The sequence below is a fragment of the Pelodiscus sinensis genome, unplaced genomic scaffold (genome assembly GCF_049634645.1).
Source record: "Pelodiscus sinensis isolate JC-2024 unplaced genomic scaffold, ASM4963464v1 ctg132, whole genome shotgun sequence".
NCBI classification, from domain to species: Eukaryota; Metazoa; Chordata; order Testudines; family Trionychidae; genus Pelodiscus; species Pelodiscus sinensis.
This window is the reverse complement of record NW_027465841.1, coordinates 22,214-42,665: the sequence shown is the minus strand read 5'-3', so window position 1 is coordinate 42,665 and position 20,452 is coordinate 22,214. Positions and strand designations below refer to the sequence as shown.

The window sequence follows — 20,452 nt, the reverse complement described above, 5'->3', positions numbered from 1 at the left end:
AGGAAATCTAATGTAAATGTACTGTGCACGCACGCAGTTCAGAGAGGGCTGAAGAGCTACTCTTAGAGCCTCAACATCTACCGGTAGATCGTGATCTATTGGTTGGTGACCATGGGGCTAAAGGCAAGAATTCCCGCAGCCACAGACCTTAGTGAGCGAGAGCTCACGCTGGGCTTTTTCGGCCACCCTTGCAGAGTAATCAGTGCGGGGCCGTGGGCTGAGAAGATTCCATCCGAGATGGACTTGAGCTGCCTGGACGTGATTCTCGGAACAAGTGAAGGGTCCTCAGCGTTCGGCCTTCCCATGGTTCTGTGTGAGTAAGAGGTGCGTGCTTTGAAATCTTCAAGCGTCCTGGCAGTATGTTTCTTCTGAGGCAGAGAGCTTCCTGCTGGGGTACGGAGCCTGGTGGCTTGGGGACTGGTGAAGGGGCAGTAGGCGGTTCAACAGAGCGTGGATAGATATTCAAGGCCTCCGTTCTCTCTGCGTTCCTGGAGTGGCAGTGGTAGGGGGTGGCCGATGGTGGGAGGCTGCGGTGCGATGGTGAGAGGAGAAGCTATGCCACGTCCTTGCGGACTAAAAAGCTAAGTTGTTTGTTTTTTCCCCTCTGCTGTGTTCGGTAGCGAGCGATAAGAAGTTAACCCTCCCGGTGTCCTCCCGTCTGAGGATGGAACGGAAACGAGAACAGCGAGTTCGGGAGCTTGGTCGAAGCGAGGCGAGAACCGTCCGGCTGGGAGCGGAGCAGCCATCGCTGACAGGGAGATAAGTGTCGGGTCTGGAAATCTCTCGGCTTACGGCCCACTCGGGTCTAGGAAGGGAAGTCACGTTTGCTTAGACAGCGAGTCCGAATGGAGGTTCCACTCCCGCAGTACATTTCAACTTCCCCCTCACAAAACGTGCACCCCCACCAGTGCTCTTCCCTATCCCATACCACCTATTCCTGGTGTCCCTCAGTTTCCCTTCTTCTCTCCACAGACTGAGAGCAACCTGCACCCCCAGAGCATCCCTCCATTCATGTTTCCATCATCCCCTCTTTTTCCTCCCTAGAACACTCCCCATCCCACACTCTATCCCTATCCCTACCTTTCCCCTATCTATAGGACCCTTCAGCCCCGTTTCTTCCCTTCCCAACCCACAGTCTCTCCCCCCACACTCCCATCCCGCCTGCCATGTGACCCCCATCACTACCTTCCCCGCAGCCCTCCTTCCGCATGTAAGGACTCCCTCAACCACTCTCCTCTTCCTCCTCAACAAGCCCCCATCCCATGCCATCCCACACTCCAGACCCTTCCAATCCATGCTCCAATCCATTTGGTCCCACCCCCCTTCTCTTCCTTTGTACACCCACATCCCATGGCAACCAGCACTCCTAACGCTGCCCTTCCTCCATCCATGCCTACACCCATACACGGTATGCGTGCTTTATTTTGTTTTGATAAACAACAGCAATCTCTCAACTGTAAAAGCTAGATTTTAATAAAACAAATGTAGTTTGTGTAATTTCTAACAGCAGGAGGGGAGTGGGAGAAGTTGTGCGTATGTTACTCCTCATTGAGGGGATGGGCAAACGTATGAGCTTGCATTGTAGTGATTTCTCTCCCGCGTCAGATAATATTATTTTGGGTGTACTTTCCGGAGGGGAACTGCAAATGAGTGCTGGACGATTTTCTAGCTAAGCCTTACCGTATAGAGCTGTTTGCAGACTCTGTGTTTCTACACTTGGTGCGTCCCAACCTGCGTGGGCTCCCAGAGGCCAGAGAGCCTAAGTCAGCAAAACAGGGAGAGGCAGGCAAGGCTAGTGGAGCAAGTAGTCTCAGTGAAATCCCAGCACATCCGGTGACATCCCAGAAGGAGGACCAAACCCATCAGAAGCTGGGCCTTTGAGAAAAGGTCTCTCCATGTACTGGGTAAGCTTGGAGGCCTCTCAAGGCGTACCTGCTCCCTGCATGCACTTACTCCGTTACAGAAATGCTAACAGTGACAGTCGGTGAATGGGATATTAGCGTATAGTCGTGTATACGATTAACTGATAAGCCTGGGCTTATCGGTTAATCCTGACAACTACACACGCTTCCCTCCCCCTTGCTGTCTCTAATACAGAGTCAGCAAGGGCTGGGGGGAGGTGAGAGCCTGTGCGCGTGGGGAGCTGGCTTTTAAGTCATCGCCCCAGAAGCACCAGATCCCGCGGAGCTACGTGCTCCGTATCCATCGGTGCACTTCTGATACTGATAAGAACATAAGAATGGCTATACTGGGTCAGACCAAAAGGCCATCTAGCCCAGTAGCCTGTCTGCCAACAGTGGCCAGTGCCAGGTGCCCCAGAGGGGGTGGACCGAAGACAATGATCAAGCAATTTGTCTCCTGCCATCCATCTCCAGCCTTTGACAAACAGAGGCCAGGGGCACCATTTCTTCCTTCCCCCAGGCTAATAGCCTTTTATGGACGTAACCTCCATGAATTTATCTAGTTTTTTTTAAAACTCTGTTATAGTCCTAGCCTTCACAGCATCCTCTGGCAAGGAGTTCCACAGGTTGACTGTGCGCTGTGTGAAGAACTTTCTTTCATTAGGTTTAAGCCTGCTACCCATTAATTTCATTTGGTGTCCTCTAGTTCTTATATTATGGGAACAAGTAAAGAACTTTTCTATATTCACCTTCTCCACACCACTCATGATTTTATAGACCTCTGTCATATTCCCCTCAGTCTCCTCTTTTCTAAGCTGAAAAGTCCTAGTCTGTTTAGCCTCTCTTCATATGGGACCGGTTCCAAACCCCTAATCATTGTAGTTGCCCTTTTCTGAACCCTTTCCAAGGCCAAAATATCTTTTTTGAGGTGAGGAGACCACATCTGTACACAGTACTGAAGATATGGCGTACCATAGTTTTATACTTCATTTTAGTTGCCCTTTTCTGAACCTTTTCTAATGCCAAAGTACAGTATCTTTTTTGAGGTGAGGAGACCACATATAGTACGCCCACATCTTGAACACTGTGTACAGAAGTTTTATATAGGGGCATTAAGATATTCTTCATCTTATTTTCTATCCCTTTTTTAATAATTACTAGCATCCTATTTGCTTTTTTGACCGCATACTGCATTTTCAGAGAACTATCCACGATAACTCCAAGATATCTTTCCTGATTAGTTGTAGCTAAATTAGCCCTCATCATATGGTATGTATAGTTGGGGTTATTTTTTCCAATGTGCGTTACTTTATACTTATCCACATCAAATTTCATTTGCTATTTTGTTGCCCAATCACTACATTTGGTGAGATATTTTTGAAGTTAAACAGTTACACAATTGCTTTTGTCCTTAAGTCCGAGCAGTGGGTGGTAGGGAGTGGCCTAAAAGGAAGAGGAAAGCAGAGGCTCTGGTCTTTTCTCTGGGTGTCACATTAGTGGATTTTAAGGGGAGCAGCTAGATCACTGCTGCACCAATTGGGGGGAGGTGTTTGCCCCAAAGTCTATACAAAGGGGGCCATGCGAGATGTCAAATGAAAGTCATGTTCTACTGATTCTGTATATGCTACTCATGTACTTGTATGATATCTGTGTGTGGAGTTATGAATATGGAGTATGTGCTGATATTGGCCTGCACTGCCTGTTGTAAAGGAGGATTGTCCGTTGAATGAGTATGCTAATTAGCACTGGTCCAGGGATAATGGCTCTCAAGGTGCCCAATACACACCTGAGGACTGTGTCTGGGAACATGCAACCCAGCCAGGGCAAAATGGCTGCTGACATATGAAACAGCTAAGTCATTCGACCATGTGACCTGGTCCACTTGGAAGGTACCGGGGAGATATACAAGTGCCATGAGGCGGACTCCATCTTGTCTTCAATTCTGCTACAGATCCTAGATGCAGCCTTGCAAGGAACAGAGAGCCGAGGAGGATTGCTGACCCGTCCTGACATAGGATGAACACCAGAGACCTTTAAGATAGCAGTTATAACATCTCTGCTGAGAGCCTGCATCGAGAACTCGGTGACTGGTGCATGTAATGTATTCTCCTTAACAACCTTACTCTCATGCTTTTCTTTCTTCTATTAATAAACCTTTAGATTTCAGATTCTAAAGGATTGGCCCAGCGTGATCTTGTGGGTAAGATCCAGAGTGTAAAGTGACCGGGGATTTGTGGCTGGTTCTTTGGGACCGGAAAGACCCGTTCAGGGAAGGTGAGATTGGATTCTACAACCCCCTCACCTGTGTGCAGGCCCGGGGCTAATTGTGGCACAGGGAGAGCTGGGGTGTTTGAGGGGTTTTGCTCGTGAGGCTTCTGGCTGGCCAGATTGGCAGCTAAAGCACTCAGTGTGACCGGTTTATGGCCTATTTGGGCAAGGCTTCCAGTCTGGGGCTGTAAGGAGCCCCGAGTTTTGAGCAATTCGCCCTGAGCGGACGCCGTCAGCTGTGCCAAGACCTGGCCCGGTCCGTCACAGCCACCTTCCCAGCTCACCTCAACCCTCACCCTACCTTCTCCCCATTCATCTTTCAACAGATAAGGACCCCCTCACCCACCCTCCTCTTCCTCCTTAACGGCCCACAGCCCAACACGCTCTTGATCCTTCCAGTCTACCTGTCCATCCAGTGGCTCCCTCAACCCCTCCTTTCTCTTCCTTTTAACACCCCCAGCCCATGGCAATGTGCACTCCTAACCCTGCCCTTTCTCCACTCATTAGGCCAAGGGCACCATTGTTTGAGGGGGGTAGGTGCCCTTGGTCCTATGGGTGTAGAATTGGGTAGAGAAATGGGGTAGGAGGGCAGTAGCCCCCCTCCTGAGTTTGAAACCCTGGATTTCATACATGAGGTGTGCTTAAAGCCCATGTCCTAACTCCAGAGGCAGTTCTTAAATGCAACAGAGTTTGAGCTGATGCGGCTTTGCCTTTGGGGCATGGACTTTATTATGCTTAAATCACCCCGCCCCTCTCGTTCTTTATAACAAATGGACGGACATTCAAGCAGTTGAAGTATTGTTAGATCCTCATAAAAACATTGCTGGGTACTCCCCTTAAAAGATGGGGGGGGGTAACCCACTCTGGCACAACAAATGCAGGAGCAGGGGCCCGCAAAAGTACCCCAAAACCTGATCTCTCCAGGCTTTGGTACAAAAACTTCCCCCCAAAATCCTAAAACCCAAATTTTAGGGAATATCCACTGCCATCACCCAAGTAGTCCAAGAAAACTAGGGATGAGATCAGTTGGGAAACCTCCTCCCTAAAACCTCAGGGGTACCTCAAGCTCTTTTTCCCCTCAAAGCTTGAAAAAGAAAAGAGAAAAACAAGCTGCAGTCTGTGCTAGCTGACTCCCAGCCAGTCAGACAGAGAGCTTACAGATAAAACTAGGACACCAAAATAAACCTATAGCAGGTTAATTAGAAAAGAAAACAAACTTTTTATTATCAAAACAATACTACTGTTGCAAGTATAGTTAAGGTAGCTAGATGGTAAGGGCCACCAATTTGTATACTCAGAGGCTGTGTCTATACTGGCCACTTATTCCGGAAAATCAGCCGCTTTTCCGGAATAACTTGCCAGCTGTCTACACTGGCCGCTTGATTTTTCGGAAAAGCACTGATGATCTCATGTAAGATTGTTAGTGTTCTTGCGGAAAACTATGCTGCTCCCATTCGGGCAAAAGTCCTTTTGCGCAAAAGGGCCAGTATAGACAGCTCAGTTTTGTTTTCCGCAAAAAAGCCCCAATCGCGAAAATGGCGATCAGGGCTTTTTTGCGGAAAAGCACGTCTAGATTGGCACGGATGCTTTTCCGCAAAAAATGCTTTTGCGGAAAAGCGTCCGTGCCAATCTAGATGCTCTTTTCCGAAAATGCTTTTAACGGAAAACTTTTCCGTTAAAACCATTTCCGGAAAATCATGCCAGTCTAGATGTAGCCAGAGACAATTCTGTGGGTTAGAAAGCTTTATTACAAAAGAGAAAAAAAACCCCACTTTTAACATCAATTTGAAATTCCCAAACCATAAAACAATTAAAAACCTGATAGATTAATTAAACTTTGCCCTACTTACATATTGTGAAAAGACTTTTCTTAGAGAGAGCGAGACAGCCTCGCAGCTCCCTGTTACCTGGAAGAACCCACTCTGCCTCAGACAGAGGAGGAAAAAGTTAAAAATTCCTTTGTTCCCAGTTTGAAATCCCTACCTGCATTGTTATTGGCTGACCAAATATCTGGCTAGGATAACCCCTTAACCACGAGGACTGACCAGCAGCCTGGTGGCTATGACGGGGAGAGTAGGAATGAGCGTTATGCTTTTGGGATCTGCATTTGGACCACTGCTATTAAACGTCTCACAAATGTTCTTGAAAAAGGAGAGACTAAAGGGATAAATAGTGACTAAATCAAAGTCGATAGGCACTTCCCCATTCCTCCTTTGAAAAGTACAAGAGTCCAGCAGGGACTGTTGTGCATTTCAAAGTAATAGAGCTTGGGTTCAGCTGGGGACTCTAAGTCCCCCACTGACCCCAGGCTCCATGCCGTGCTGCATGCCATAAGGAGCCCCAGGTCATGCCGTGTGGAACCTGGGGCCAGCTGGGGAAATGCCACGCAGAGCTGGGGATCAGCTGGGGAGTTCTCAGCTGACCCCGGGTTCCATGGCTGACCCTTTAAACGCGTGGAGGTGGCTTTTCAAAGGGGCAGCTGCTGCACAGCTGATCCCTAGCTCAGCCATGCAGTGCTGCCACTTTGAAGTACTCCTTCCCCCCCGCCCCCGCTTTCTATCTCAGAGAGGCAGCAAGGTGTGGGGAATCGACTAGCTGACTAGTCAACAGACAACTATCCCATAAGCATTTGCTTTTGGGGATAGACTCGTCTTTAACATCCCTAATCCAAAGCTGGTAGGAATGAGTTAAAAAGGGGTCTCACAAAACTGGACGTTTGGGCAACACAAGGGCATATGAATCCGTGTTAGCCAACACAACAGAAAAAAGAGAGGAAGCGGCATGTGAGGTGTGTTTCCATTTTTACTGGCTTGGAGTCGAGCGCATGGAAGATGAGCGGGTGTCTTGGCATAATCCTGATGTCAGCGGGGAGCTACAGCCAACTGACCCATCAGTGTTCAGTCCGTATCTTGTAGCGGAACAGCCGTGTTGTAGAAAGGGTTGGAGAGGGAGGCAGGTACTGGACGGTCTCATGCAGCTGTAGCATTTTTGGCAGTGATACTTCTTCCATGGGTTATTTGCTGTTCTTGCAGAGGCCTGCTGTAGGCAATCGGAGCCACTCTGGAGATCCAGCTAGATGAGGGGCATCTGCCTGAAGTGAGTCTGAGTCACCTGTTGTTCCTATTGACAGTGGAGCTGTGGAGGTCTCTTGTGACGGTGTAGGAGCTGGTGTATGTTTTGTGAAATTATCTTCAGCCAGTGTCTGTGCAGCGAGGTGCCTCCTTGCGAGCAGAGAGATGCTTGTGATTTCTATGGGACAGATCCTGGGGAAGGCAGAGCTCTGCCCGTGGCTGGTAATTGTCTGGGATTGTCCTTTCCTGTCTGTAAGTAGCTGCACGCGGGTCGCTGCCCTTCAAATACAGCGATGTGGAGGGAGGGAGGGACGACAAACTACAGAGCATCTGTCCGTGTAATCACTGGACATCATCACATTGTTCTCCAGTTGCTTGCTCAATCATCACGTCCCTCAGAGGACCAGAGTATTCTGGGCAGGGTGTGGGTATAGTGGACTGAGGGTGTGGTGAAGTGGAGATGGTCATAGTTTCTTATAAATTATGAGCATTTTAGGACCTGGATAGGCTGGAGAGGAATAAAGAAGGGGTCTCCAGTGACCAGCAGTTAGGTGATGCACATGTTTATGTCTGTGTTTTGACCAGTAGTGGTGGTCGAGTTTACAAGTCTCCTCTCATTCTCTTTTCAGTTCTCAGTGGCATTGGATTCATGAAAGAATGGCTGACTTGTGGCAGAGACTAAAGCCTTGAGCCCATCACTAGGGCTGGAAGCCAGCTAGTGCAATGAGTTTGGCAGTTTAAAAGATTCAAGGTATAAGTTATTTTGAATAATGTCTACGCTACACACTTATGTCAGAATAAGCTAACTACTTTGAAATAGAACATCCAAACTACAGGGAAGCCTTGAAATTAGTCTGAGTCAGGCTCCCCTAATGTTGATGTACTACATTGATTTAGAGTCTCAGGAAGCACTGGGGAGTAATTACTTTGAATGACTCTGGGGAGTAGTTATTTCTAAATAAGAACAGCTGAGCATATATATTGAAGACATTTCAAAATAACAATTTCTACATGCGGGTTATTCCTCATCACAAACAGGAGTCATTAGTCTGTTATTTCATAACTCCTAACTGCCTAGTGTAAAAATGCCGCAACAGAGCATTGACACTCGATGGTCACTTTTGGCAATGCATGCACAATTCTGTAATGCAGCAACTCTGACACTCGGGGTGTGTCTAGACTACAGGGATTGTTCAAAAAATCTTTACCTGCGTCTAGACATCCGCCGCGTTCTGTCGACAGTAAATCAACAGAATGCGGCAGTTTTGTTGACAGCAGTAAATCTCATTTTACGTTTTATGAGGAATAACACTATTTTTGACAGAGATCTGTCCAAAAAAGGGAAGTGTGGACGCGGGGAAGATTTTTTGTCGAAAATAAAGGCCTCTGGGTAGAAGCCCTGGTGGACACTCCTGCCATATCTTTCATCTCTATTGTTCCTGCCCAGACAACTTTGGGCACCGGGGAGGGAACATCAGGTGAGTGCTGTGAAGGTCCAACACACACAGGGCAGGGGAGGCGGGAGCAAAGCGGATGGTGCAGTACTGTGACATGTCATGCTGATCACATCCTGGGGGGGAGGGGGGCACACACAAGACTGACCTCAGGGAGGGCTGTCCTACCCCTGCACCCGCGTGGATGCGAGGAACCACCTGCTCCTACAGACACTGATGCCAGGTACAGGCAGGGGTTTGGGACCCTGGGAATTGCCACACAGCTTCAGGCTTCTTAGCAACCTGCGGGAACCCCAACTGTGGCCTGGCACTTGTCTGTGTTGCTTGGCCATGGGGTGGGGGGAGGGGGGCAGGATGGTGGCCTGCACACTGTCTGGGCTTCAGGGAGGCCGTGGCTGCTGCTCAGGGCATACCACTCCTTGCTGAGACCACATGAGCATCCGCTGATCCTAGAGGACAGGCACTGACTGCTGAGGAGGGCATGCTGTCTCTCAGGGAAAGTGTGAGAATGCATGACTGATGACTTTTCTCTCTTGTCCTCCACATCCAGCCCAGCTGTCCAGGAGGGTGGGGGGGCCACACCTCTCCCACCTCCCAGACAGCTGCAGGGAACCCATCGGCACTGGCGCACGTATTTGGACCTGGTGCGCCAGCACATCTCGGCCCTGCAAGGGATGCAGGAGACATGTAATCAGAGGATGGAGGCAGAGACAGAGCGGCGCAGTCGCTTGCTGGACGAGTTTGTGCAGCAGCTGTGGGAAAAAATCAAATAACTCCAATTGTGTCTAAGGAGGGACTGTGCAGGAAATCAAAACTCTCTAAGAGAAAACTGCTGTAAGGGTTAAAAGTTTTCCAGGCCTCTCTCCCTGTAACAGAGAGAAATCATCTTAACTCTAATCAAGATCCTTACAATGCCTATCTCAACTTCACGAGACTCCTAGTCTGTCACAAATTGTTATGTAAACTCTTATCTTTGTCACAGTTTGCCTTGTAGACTCCTCACTCAGGTTCTCATGTGCCTTTGTTCTGTAAAACTTACTTCTAGCACACCTGGTGTGAACAGAAACGTCTCAGAGTACTTCTGCTGAGACTTTCATATGTTAAAGAAAACAATCAACAACTAAACTGTCTGAACATACTGTATAAAGGATCCCGGAAACTCTCTCTCAGGGCTGCTGCTGCTCTCACTCTGGTAGCTGTCAGCCTGCATGCATAATAAAATTTTCCTTTTGGATTTCTCTCCTGCCTCACTGCTTTGACCTCCAGCCTCGGACCTTTCTGGGGACTCTGTACCCCAGGGGAGCGAGATTTCCCCAACACAGCGCACTGCTATTTGCACTGCTATCCGGGAGGCCATGGCCTTCCCCGGTCCTGTGTCTGTTCCTGCTCCTCCTGCTCAGCCTGCCCTCCCCCCCCCACCAGCTCCCCCACCCCTCCCCTCACCCCCCTGCCCCCCCTTCACCCGGTGCCATCCCAGACTCAGGTACAGCCGCACCTCCTGCCCAGCCGCAGCCCGCACGTGCAGCCATCTCCAAGCCAGCGTCCGCAGCCAAGGTGGCAGGGGTTCGTCATCCAGGTGGCACCCTCAGCCCTGAGCCTCCCTCCTCCCTTCCAGGTTGACATTCCCCTTGCCATCTGTGAGAGTCAGTAAGGGAAGCACTTTACTTTAACAAACAATTTATTTTTGGGACTGGTTTGTGGCCTGTTTGGGAAGGTCACCAGTCTGGGGACTGTAAGGAGCCCCTAGTTTGAGCAATTTGCCCAGAGCAGATGACGTCAGCTGTGCCCAGACCTGGCCTGGTCTGTCACAGCCTGTCTCTGTTCTCAGTGTGAATGTGGGGCTGGGAGGGGCTTTGGATGGGGGTGGGAAGGCACTGGAGGCATGGGGCAATCCCACATTTGGAAGGCCCTGGGGAAACTCATTGGGCTCCTTGGGAGAATCGCTCCCTCAGGGCTTCCCGAATGCGCAATCCCAGCTGGAGGGCTTGCCGGATGGCAGCTGTCCGGGGCTGCTCAAAGTGCCTCCCCTCCACAGCAGCCTCATGCTGGGAGGAAGGCTTCCTCTTTTCTCTCCACTAGGTTGTGCAGCACACAGCATGCAGCAACCACATCGGGGATGTTGTGTTCCCCCATGTCCAGCCGAGCGAGAAGACATATAAACCTGCCCTTCAGACGGCCAAAGGAGCACTCCACCTCCAAGCGAGCCCGATTCAGGTGAGAGTTAAAGAGGTCCCTGCTCGCATCCAGGTGTCCAGTGAATGGCTTCATGAGCCAGGTCATAAGGGGGTTCGCCGTGTCAGCCACAATGCACGTAGGTATCTGCACATCCCCAACTGCATAGTTTCACTCCAGAAAGAATGACCCAGCCTGCAGGCTGCGGTACAGGTATGAGTTCTGGAAGATGCGGGCATCGCGTGCCCGGCCTGACCACCTGACGCAAATGTCTGTGAATTCTCCCCAGCACAGTGAAAAGCAGAAAAAAACCCTGAACCTGAAAATAAACTGCTGTGGTGTCCGAGGAAGCAGGGCAACCAGAGCAAGCACTGCAGCAGCTTTGCTTTCCCTCCAGGAGGTAGGCAAGCCAGAAGCAGGAGCAGAGCAACGGCTGTCCGGGGGATCCCTTTAAGCACGCGTCTCTGCAAAGGGCATGCAGCAACACCTGGAAATAAAGGCTGCCCCCATGCCCTGCCAGAAGCACTTCTGGGTGCCTTTTTTTTTTTTTGAAAGAGCATCTGGCAGTCTGGACGCTCTTTTTCAAAATAGCTGATAGCATGATGCGGAGCAAAAAAATCAATCTAGAAGCTTTTTCAACAGAGGCTTTTTCGAAAAATACTTTAGAAAAAGCCTCTGTTGAAAAAGGCGTGTAGTTTAGATGCACCGTTGGCGGCCATTTGCTGATAGACAGGCACAAATCTCTAAGGGTGTGTCTCCACTACAAAGTTAATTTGAACAAACAGCCATTAGTTGAAATTAACTTTAATAGCGGCTATATATACAAACCGCTTAATTTGAACTAGGCGTTACTCCTCGTAGAGTGAGGTTTACCTAGTTCGAATTAAGTAGTTCGAATTAAGGGCTGTGTAGCCACTTAATTCGAACTAGTTGGAGGCTAGTCCTTCCCAGGTTGCCCTGGTGGCCACTCTGGGCCAAACAAGGGAAACTTTTCTGCCCTCCTCCCGGCCCCGGAGCCCTTAAAGGGCCATGGTCTGGCTACAGTGCTCGTGCCAGTTGCAAGCCTGCCAGCACCCAGCCAGCAGACCCTGCACCTGGCACGGCACGAGCCAGCCACCGGCTGCCGCCCAGCCCTCTGCCTCTTCCCAGAACCAGGCCGACGGCTCCCAGGAGCCTGCCCGGGGCTGCAAGAGGCGGGCGCCCGCCTGATCTAGTGCGGAGATCGTGGATCTCATCAAGGTTTGGGGGGAGGCCTCCAACATCCACGATCTCCACACTAGGCACAGGAATATGGCCATCTATGGCAGGATAGCTGCCAGCCTGGCCACCAAAGGTCACATGTGAACCTATGAGCAGGTTTTCATGAAAATCAAGTTGGTCCAGTGAGATTCCCGGCCCTGAGCTTAGAACATAAGAACGGCCATACTGGGTCAGACCAAAGGTCCATCTAGCCAAGTATATTGTCTGCCGACAGGGGACAGCACCAGGTACCCGGAAGGGATGGACCTAAGACAATGACCAAACGATTTGTCTTGTGCCATCCATCTCCAGCCTTCCACAAACAGAGGCCAGGGACACCGTTCCTACTCCATGGACCCAACCTCCCTGAATTTATCTAACTTCTCGTTAAACTCTGTTATAGTTCTAGCCTTCACAGCCTCCTGCGGCAAGGAGTTCCACAGGTTGACTATGTGCTGTGTGAAGAACTTTCTTTCATTAGGTTTAAGCCTGCTGTGCATTCATTTCATTTGGTGTCCTCTAGTCCTTCTATTATGAGAACTAATGAAGAACTTTTCTTTATTCACCCTCTCCATACCACTCATGATTTTATAGACCTCTGTCATATCCCCCTCAGTCTCCTCTTTTCTAAGCTGAAAAGTCCTAGTCTTTTTAGGGGTTTGGAACAGGTCCCGTATGAAGATAGGCTAATCATTGTAGTTGCCCTTTTATGAACCCTTTCCAAGGCCAAAATATCTTTTTTGAGGTGAGGAGACCACATCTGTACACAGTACTGAAGATATGGTGTACCATAGTTTTATACTTCCCCTTCTCCTCCTTCCCCTGGCTTCCCCCTTCCAGCTCCCTCCTCCCAGGTTTCCACCTCCCCTCTCCCACCCTCTCTCCTCAGTCTCCCCAGAGGTTAATCCCCACCCCTCAGTTTTCAAAAATAGAAACTCTCTTTATTTAACAACACACGTGTCATTTATTTTTTACATCAGGAAGGGTAAGTGGAAGGAGGTTAGGGAGGAATGGGGCATGAGCCCCCGATGGGGAGGGCTGGGGTGGCTCTGCGGGCTCCTCGGGGTGGAAGCTCTCCTGCAGGGCCTCCTGGATCCTGACAGCCTCCCAATTGATCCCCTTGGATGGCAGCCTGCGGCAAGTGCAGCCGGGCTGATGGCCAAGTGCTTTGATGTGCCTGCAAGACAGGACTGCTTTGCTGTCCGTCATAGAGGTAGACAAGCAAGTGGGGAACCCTGAGAACTGTCTGTCCGGGGTGGGGGTCGGGTTCCTTTAAGCACAACCCTCGGCTAGGAGCTCCATACTCTAAGTCCTAACCTGATGCCGTGCAGGCACTGGTTCTGGCCAGCCTTAACTTTGGTTCAGGGTCCACTCAATGTGGATATGCTATTTCGAATTAGCAAAATGCTAATTCAAATTAGTTTTTAGGTCTAGATGCACTAATTTGAATTAGCTTAGTTTGAATTAACTAATTTGAATTAAGTTAGTTCCAATTAGTGCTGCAGTGTAGACATATCCTAAGGGTGTGTCTACACTGTACCATTTTTCTGGAATAAGGGACATTATTCTGGCAGAACAACAGTAGCATCCACACAGCAATTGCATTATTTCAAAAGAAAATTGAAACAATGGAGGGCTTATTCCTCAGGGAATGAGATGTACCAGTGTCGGAAAAATGCCTCTTCTGAAAAAGCTTTTTCAGCAGCGGGTGAGCGACTGGATGCTCCACTGCTGCTATGTCAAAATAGCACCTTATTCTAAAGTTAGTTCTTTCCAGTGCATCCTGGGGTGCTAAATTGAGATAGAGCGTCCACAATCCCCGGAAGCCTCAAAATTAATCTGAGATAAGGTCCCATAATGTAGATGTGCTATTTCCAAAATCAGCTTTTCCAGAAGATATCTTCTAGAATAGCTTTCTCCAAACGAAACTTGCGGTGAAGACATAAGCCTGCAGTGTAAACATACCCTAAGGGTATTTCAAAAAGCACTTTGAAATCACCAACTAAAGCTCCACACTGATTGGATGCAGAATTGCATTTAAGGCCACTCAGAACCACTTCAGGCAGGGCTTCTGGTCAGCAATTACTTCTGGGAGCTGCTGCTTGAGGCTATCTGAGACCCTTTCACCTGGCAGGGCAGGCTCGTGGGCCCATCCCACCCACCGAGCGGCCAAACAGCCAACATAGACCCCCCCAGGGATGGAGCCGGCTCCCACATTAGGAAGGCAGGAGAAGGTACCCACTGAAGGCAGGGAGACAGAGTGGGATCTCCAGTGAACTCAGGGATAGGGCAGGGATTTGTCTGGGGAGCACAGAATGGTGGGCTTGATCCCACCCCCCCCCCTGCCGACACCATCTGCCTCAGGGATGGGCCTAGGTTCTGTGTTAGAGAAGGGGGATCAGGGACCCTCTGAAGGTAGCAAAGTGACCCCGCCCCCAGTACAGCCATTTCTCGGGTGCTTCTCCTTTCCCTGGAGGGACAGCAAAGCCTTTGCTCTGACTGCTCTGGTTGCCCTTGTGGACACCTCAGCTTGCCAGTCGTGGAGCTAGAGTTGCCTCTGGGCACTCAACGGCCCTTAGCTATCATGCTGCAGTTTCTACAGGCTGCCCTCCTGGCCATGCAGGAACGCAACCACCAGCTGATTGTCTGGGAGCGCAGCTCTTCCAGCTGCACCACGCTGTGCACCGCTGCTTCTTGCGCTGGAGACTAGATCTGACGGGTGGGACCGGCTCGACATGGAGCTCTGGGATGACCAACAGCTGCTCCAGAATTTGTGCACGAGAAAGAAGACCTTCCTGGAGCTGTGTTCCTGGCTCTCCCCTGCCCTCACACGACGGGACACACGCATGCGACCCACATTCCCCTCTGGAGAAGAGGGTCACCATTGCCGTGTGGAAGGTCACCATGCCGGACAGCTACCGATGTGTCGGGAATCAGTTTGGTGCGGAAAAGTCGACCGTCAGGGCCCACGTCATGCAGGCGTGGCACTCTCCAAAGGTCCCGGAAGAGGGGTGTGAAGTGCTGGAATGGGGAATCCTAGGGAAAGGGTGGTTGGGGGTGGTGGAGAAGCCGCTTTCCCAGGCAATTTTTCAGTCCCACCCTCACAGAGCCCTGCCAGGGATAGGCTACGTAGGGGGTGGCTCCTGATATGTGTGGGCAGGGAAGGGGTGGGCTGGGGGACCTGCACGGGGCTCAGGCATCCCAGTGATTCTGTGTTTGTTGGTCTCCTGCTACAGGTGGTGCGGTGTGATGGTGTGTCGGGGAGCCCCCGACCCTGGGCCCCCATCCCCAGCCAGATGTGTCTCTCGGCCAGCCAGTAGAGTAAAAGGGTTTATTTCTTCTCAGCGACACAGCATAGCATAGGAGAGATGTTAACACAGGAGCGAGGGCAGACAGCCTTAGTCCTCTCGTGGGGAAGGGGCTTCACCCCCTTTCTTAGTCTCGGCTGGGCTAGGTGGAGTGAGGATGTTTTAGACCAACTCAACTGCCAGGCCCTACCCCCCAGCCTGATGGCTGACCCTGCTTCTCTTCTTTTGTTTCACCCTCTGGGAACAGCCTTATCTGCTCAGTCTGAGACTTAGGTGTCTGGGGCTTATACACATGAGGAGTGACTCATTGGGAATCACACATAGCAACACAGCCAGGAGGGAACATGGGGTTACAAAGTAGACAGCACCCGCACTATGTCACATGCGGGCCATCGACACCATCCAGCTGCTCAGGGTCATCCACCTCAGCAACACGGAACCGTGTGGTGGTGATATTATTGACGGCACCCACATCCCTGCCCAAGCGCCGACTACCAGCCATCTATGTATATAAACCACGAGGTTACTTCTCCATGGTCCCACAGGCCCTCTCAACCACCGTGGGCAGTTTACCGACATTTTCTTAGGCTGGTCGAGGAAGGCACGTGACGCTTGCATCTTCTGTGACTCCAGAGTCTTCCAGAAGCTGGAGGCAGGCAGTTTATTCCCTGACCTCATCATCAGGGTGGGGGATGTGACCTACATTCTGTTGCCCTGGCTTACGAAGCTTTACACCGGACACCTTGACCCTAGCAAGGAATGCTTCAATTCCTGGCTTGGCCAGGCCCGCCCTGTAGTGGAGGGTGCCTTTGGGTGTCTCAAGGTGAGGTAGGTATAGCTCCATATATTTATTTATATTAACTAAATATATGGAGCTATACCGATGGAGCTATACCTATCTCATAGACCTGGAAGGGACCTTGATAGGTCATTGAATCCACTCCCCTGTCCTCGTGGCAGGACCAAGTACCATCCCTGACAGATTTGCTCCAAATCCCATCCTTAAGGATTGAATTCACAACCCTGGGTTTAGCAGATCAATGCTCAAACCACTGAGCTATTCCTCCCCCCATAGGTTGAAATGTCTTGTCACCTGGCTGGATGTTGGGGAATGAAACATTCCCCCAAGTAGCGGCCAGTGTTCTGTGCTCTACAGTATTTGTGACCCGAAGGGGGAGGTGTTCCTCCTGGGCGGGGGGTGGGGGAGCAAAGGCAGGCCAGGTCAGTAGGCTCTTTGAACAGCTGTGCACAGCTGCCATCCAGCAGGCTCATCAGGTGGGAGTGCACATTCAGGAGACCCTGAGGGAAAGTTTCTCACAAGGACCCCAGTGACATGCTCCCCAGGATCTCCCGACTAGGGGCCTGTGCCTTGCCCCTCTTTGCCTTTCCTCTCTCAATCCTCCCCCTCCTCCCCTGCAGAGACAATAAAACTGACATTGTTTTTTGGAAACAAAGTGGGTGTGTTTTTTATTTGGGGTCAAAGTAGGTGGAGAGGGGCTGGGGAAAGAATCTGGGAGAGGAAAGTGGGTGGAGGGAGAACCTTTGAGGGTGAAGGAGGGGTAAAGAGAGTCTCAGAGTTCTACAGAGTACTTGAAATAATTTGTATAGCTCAAATTGTGTATCTTGAGTATCTTATCTCAATGTTATTTCAAAATGGCTTATTTCATCATTTGGCGCCGTCTACATGATGCCAAATTTCAAAATAAGGTGCTCTAAGAAAACGTCCCTTTCGCCTCATAGAATGATATTTACAGGGACTTTGGAATAATGAATCCAAAAAAAGCAAGTTTGCTGTGAAGATGAGGGGTTGATATTTTGGGATTCTTGGGTATATGGACATAGCATTGCAGTGTAGCTGTAATGTTTGGCTATGTTCACTCTGGGGAATTAAGGTATTTTGGGGGTTATTTCAAATAAAGTATTTGAAAATATTTTTCAAAATAGTGTATTCCCACATCAGGGAAGCATCAAAATTTGTGAGAGGTAGGCTCCCTTAGTAAGGACATGCTACATAGCATATTCTAAGAGTCAATGTAGTGTAGACATACTTTAACAAGTATTTCAGAATAAAACCTGTCAAAATGTAATGGGGAAATGCTAACAAGTATTTCAGAATAAAACCTGCCAAAATGTAATGGGGAAATACTCTATTTTGAAATAGCAATTACAAGTCTTCTCTATCTGAGGCAGGCTTTCCTAAAGTGGATGTGCTACCTTGATTTAGAGCCCCAGGAAACACTAGAGCATAATTACTTTAATGGCCCTAGGAAGGAGCTATTTGTAAATAGCGACCGTGGAGCATACACAATATTGCTATTTAGAAATAGCAATTTCAACAGTGGCATTATTCTGGAACAATAAACTCTCATGTCACAAAAAATAAGAAGCCTGTTATTCTGAAATACGTTCAAAATAACGGGCTTCCCCTCTGGATGCTCACGTTACCACTTTTCTAAAGTGATGTCTTATAGACGTGCTGTTAGTTACTCCCCAGTGCTTCCTGGGACTCCAGTGGGAGTGACTGTGGGGAGTACTTACTTTGTTATACAGCAGAAGCCTTACATTGAAATAACAATCTTTTATAGGATCATCTGAGCATATAAACTGAATCCATGTCAATTTAAAACAGGAAATATTATTAGGTTAGAAATGCCCATTCCGAAATACCTGCCCTTAGCAGAGCAACAGTGACATTCGGTGGTCACCGGTGGTAATGCACGTATAATTCTGTAGCGCCTCCACAGTGCCACTCGGTGGTCATTGCCGGTAATGCACGTATAATTCTGTAGCGCCTCCACAGTGCCACTCGGTGGTCATTGCCGGTAATGCACGTATAATTCTGTAGCGCCTCCACAGTGCCACTCGGTGGTCATTGCCGGTAATGCACGTATAATTCTGTAGCGCCTCCACAGTGCCACTCGGTGGTCATTGCCGGTAATGCACGTATAATTCTGTAGCGCCTCCACAGTGACACTCGGTGGTCATTGCCGGTAATGCACGTATAATTTTGTAGCGCCTCCACAGTGACACTCGGTGGTCATTGCCGGTAATGCACGTATAATTCTGCAGCGCCTCCACAGTGACACTCGGTGGTCATTGCAGGTAATGCACGTATAAATTTGCAGCGCCTCCACAGTGACACTCGGTGGTCATTGCAGGTAATGCACGTATAAATTTGCAGCGCCTCCACAGTGACACTCGGTGGTCATTGCCGGTAATGCACGTATAATTCTGCAGCGCCTCCACAGTGACACTCGGTGGTCATTGCAGGTAATGCACGTATAATTGTGCAGCGCTTCCACAGTGACACTCGGTGGCCATTTGCGGTATTGCGGCCACAATTCTCTAAGGCTGTGTCTAGACTGTGTACATTGGCACAAGAGGGCTTTTTCTGAAGCGGGAGCATCACTGTTCTTGCGCAAGAACATGGACAATCTTATAGTAGATCGTCAGTGTTCTTGTACAAATTCTCGCAGCCAGTTTAGACAGCTGCCAAGATTTTGTGCAAAAGCAGCCACTTTTGTGTAAAATTTTGCCAGTCTAGATGCACCTTTAGGCTACGTCTAGACTGGCATGATTGTCCGGAAATGCTTTTAATGGAAAAATTTTCCGTTAAAGGCATTTTCAGAACAGAACAACTAGATTGGCAAGAATGCTTTTACGCAAAAAGTGCTTTTGTGGAAAAGCATGTGTCCCAATCTAGATGCGCTTTTCTGCAAAAAAAAGCCCCAATCGCCATTTTCGTGTTTGGGGCTCTTTTGTGGAAAACAAATCTGAGCTGTCTTCACTGGCCCTTTTGCTCAAAAGGGAGCAGAATAGTATTTCTGCAAGAAGCACTGATTTCTTACAGTAGGAAGTCAGTGCTTTTGTGGAAATTCAAGCGGCCAGTATAGACAGCTGGCAAGTTTTTCTGGAAAAGTGGCTGATTTTTCCAGAAAAACTGGCCAGTCTAGACACAACTATTCCCCAGAGGTATTTCAAAACAACAGGCCAATTCACGCTCACTCAATTTGTCCTGTGTCTGTTGCTAGTTGTCCTCCACGTACACTCAGTTTCCTCAGACTGGGCCTCGGGTTTGGGCAAGAGTAAGGGGTCTGGGTGAGATTTTTGAGGTGTGTGGGTTGGGGCAGGGTTTTGTGGGGTGGGAAGGGGTGAGGGGTTTTGTGTTTACCTCCACTGTCTCGGGCCCATGGGACATTTGAAATGGAATGGCTCCTAGGTAATTGCTACTTTTGTCCTTTACCAGTGGTGCTGGGGTGGGTGGGTGTGTGTGTGTGTGTAGGGCTGGGTTGCCTTTAGAACTGAGCACTCTCCTAGCAGCTGCTGCTCCATACTTGGCCACCCATGTTCTAATTTGTGTCAGGATTGAGGTCTGAGACCTTTGTGTATGAAAATTAAGTATTGGGGGAGGCAGTGGGGTCTAGAGGAGATGGGGGGAGGGAGCCTGAAAGGAAGCGTTGGCCAGTGTTGAACCTCACATCATCAGAGTACAAGTTCTCACAGGTTGCCATTTGCCCATCATATTGGCTCTGGGGGGCATGGTGGGTTTCTTGTTTGTATCAGGTGGCCTGGCACTATAACAGGGAACGACCACCCCCCTTCATCTTGAGAATGAGGCAGCGTGTATCCTGTCTGGCACCAGCCAATTAATGTTTCATGCTCTCTGCATATACTCCAGTTCCAACACCCTCTTCACTACATCTAAAGTAGCTATTTCAGCACCCAGTAGCTATGTACGCCCTGAGAAACCCTATTTCAGGTTCCTAAAAGGAAAACATTGCCCCCAGAAAGAGGGTTGAGTGTAGCCTCACCTGGTCACAGAGTTTGAGTCTGTTGAGATTAGTATTTGTTAGGAGAAGAGATGATAAATGCTTCAGCATGAGCTGCTCTTGCCGCTGCTAATGTAGAAATGGAGTAAAGGGAGTCTGGGGCCGATGAGTCTGCATTTATACCTTCCTTTGGCCTGCAAGGCATGCTGGGATATTGAGGGGCGGAGCTTATGGTAGCATTTAAGCTGGGCATCTAGGCCTAGGGAGTCA

General features: G+C 49.5%; 1 long non-coding RNA gene across 1 annotated transcript; it reads left to right on the top strand.

Moving 5' to 3' along the window:
• The first annotated feature begins 189 nt into the window (after nucleotides 1–189).
• On the top strand, nucleotides 190–10,004 carry LOC142823580 (uncharacterized). Its single transcript, XR_012898751.1, has 7 exons — nucleotides 190–324; nucleotides 621–1,904; nucleotides 3,853–3,997; nucleotides 7,202–7,462; nucleotides 7,870–7,991; nucleotides 8,565–8,718; nucleotides 9,245–10,004. It is a non-coding gene; the product is annotated as an uncharacterized LOC142823580 (long non-coding RNA).
• Nucleotides 10,005–20,452: the final 10,448 nt, after the last annotated feature.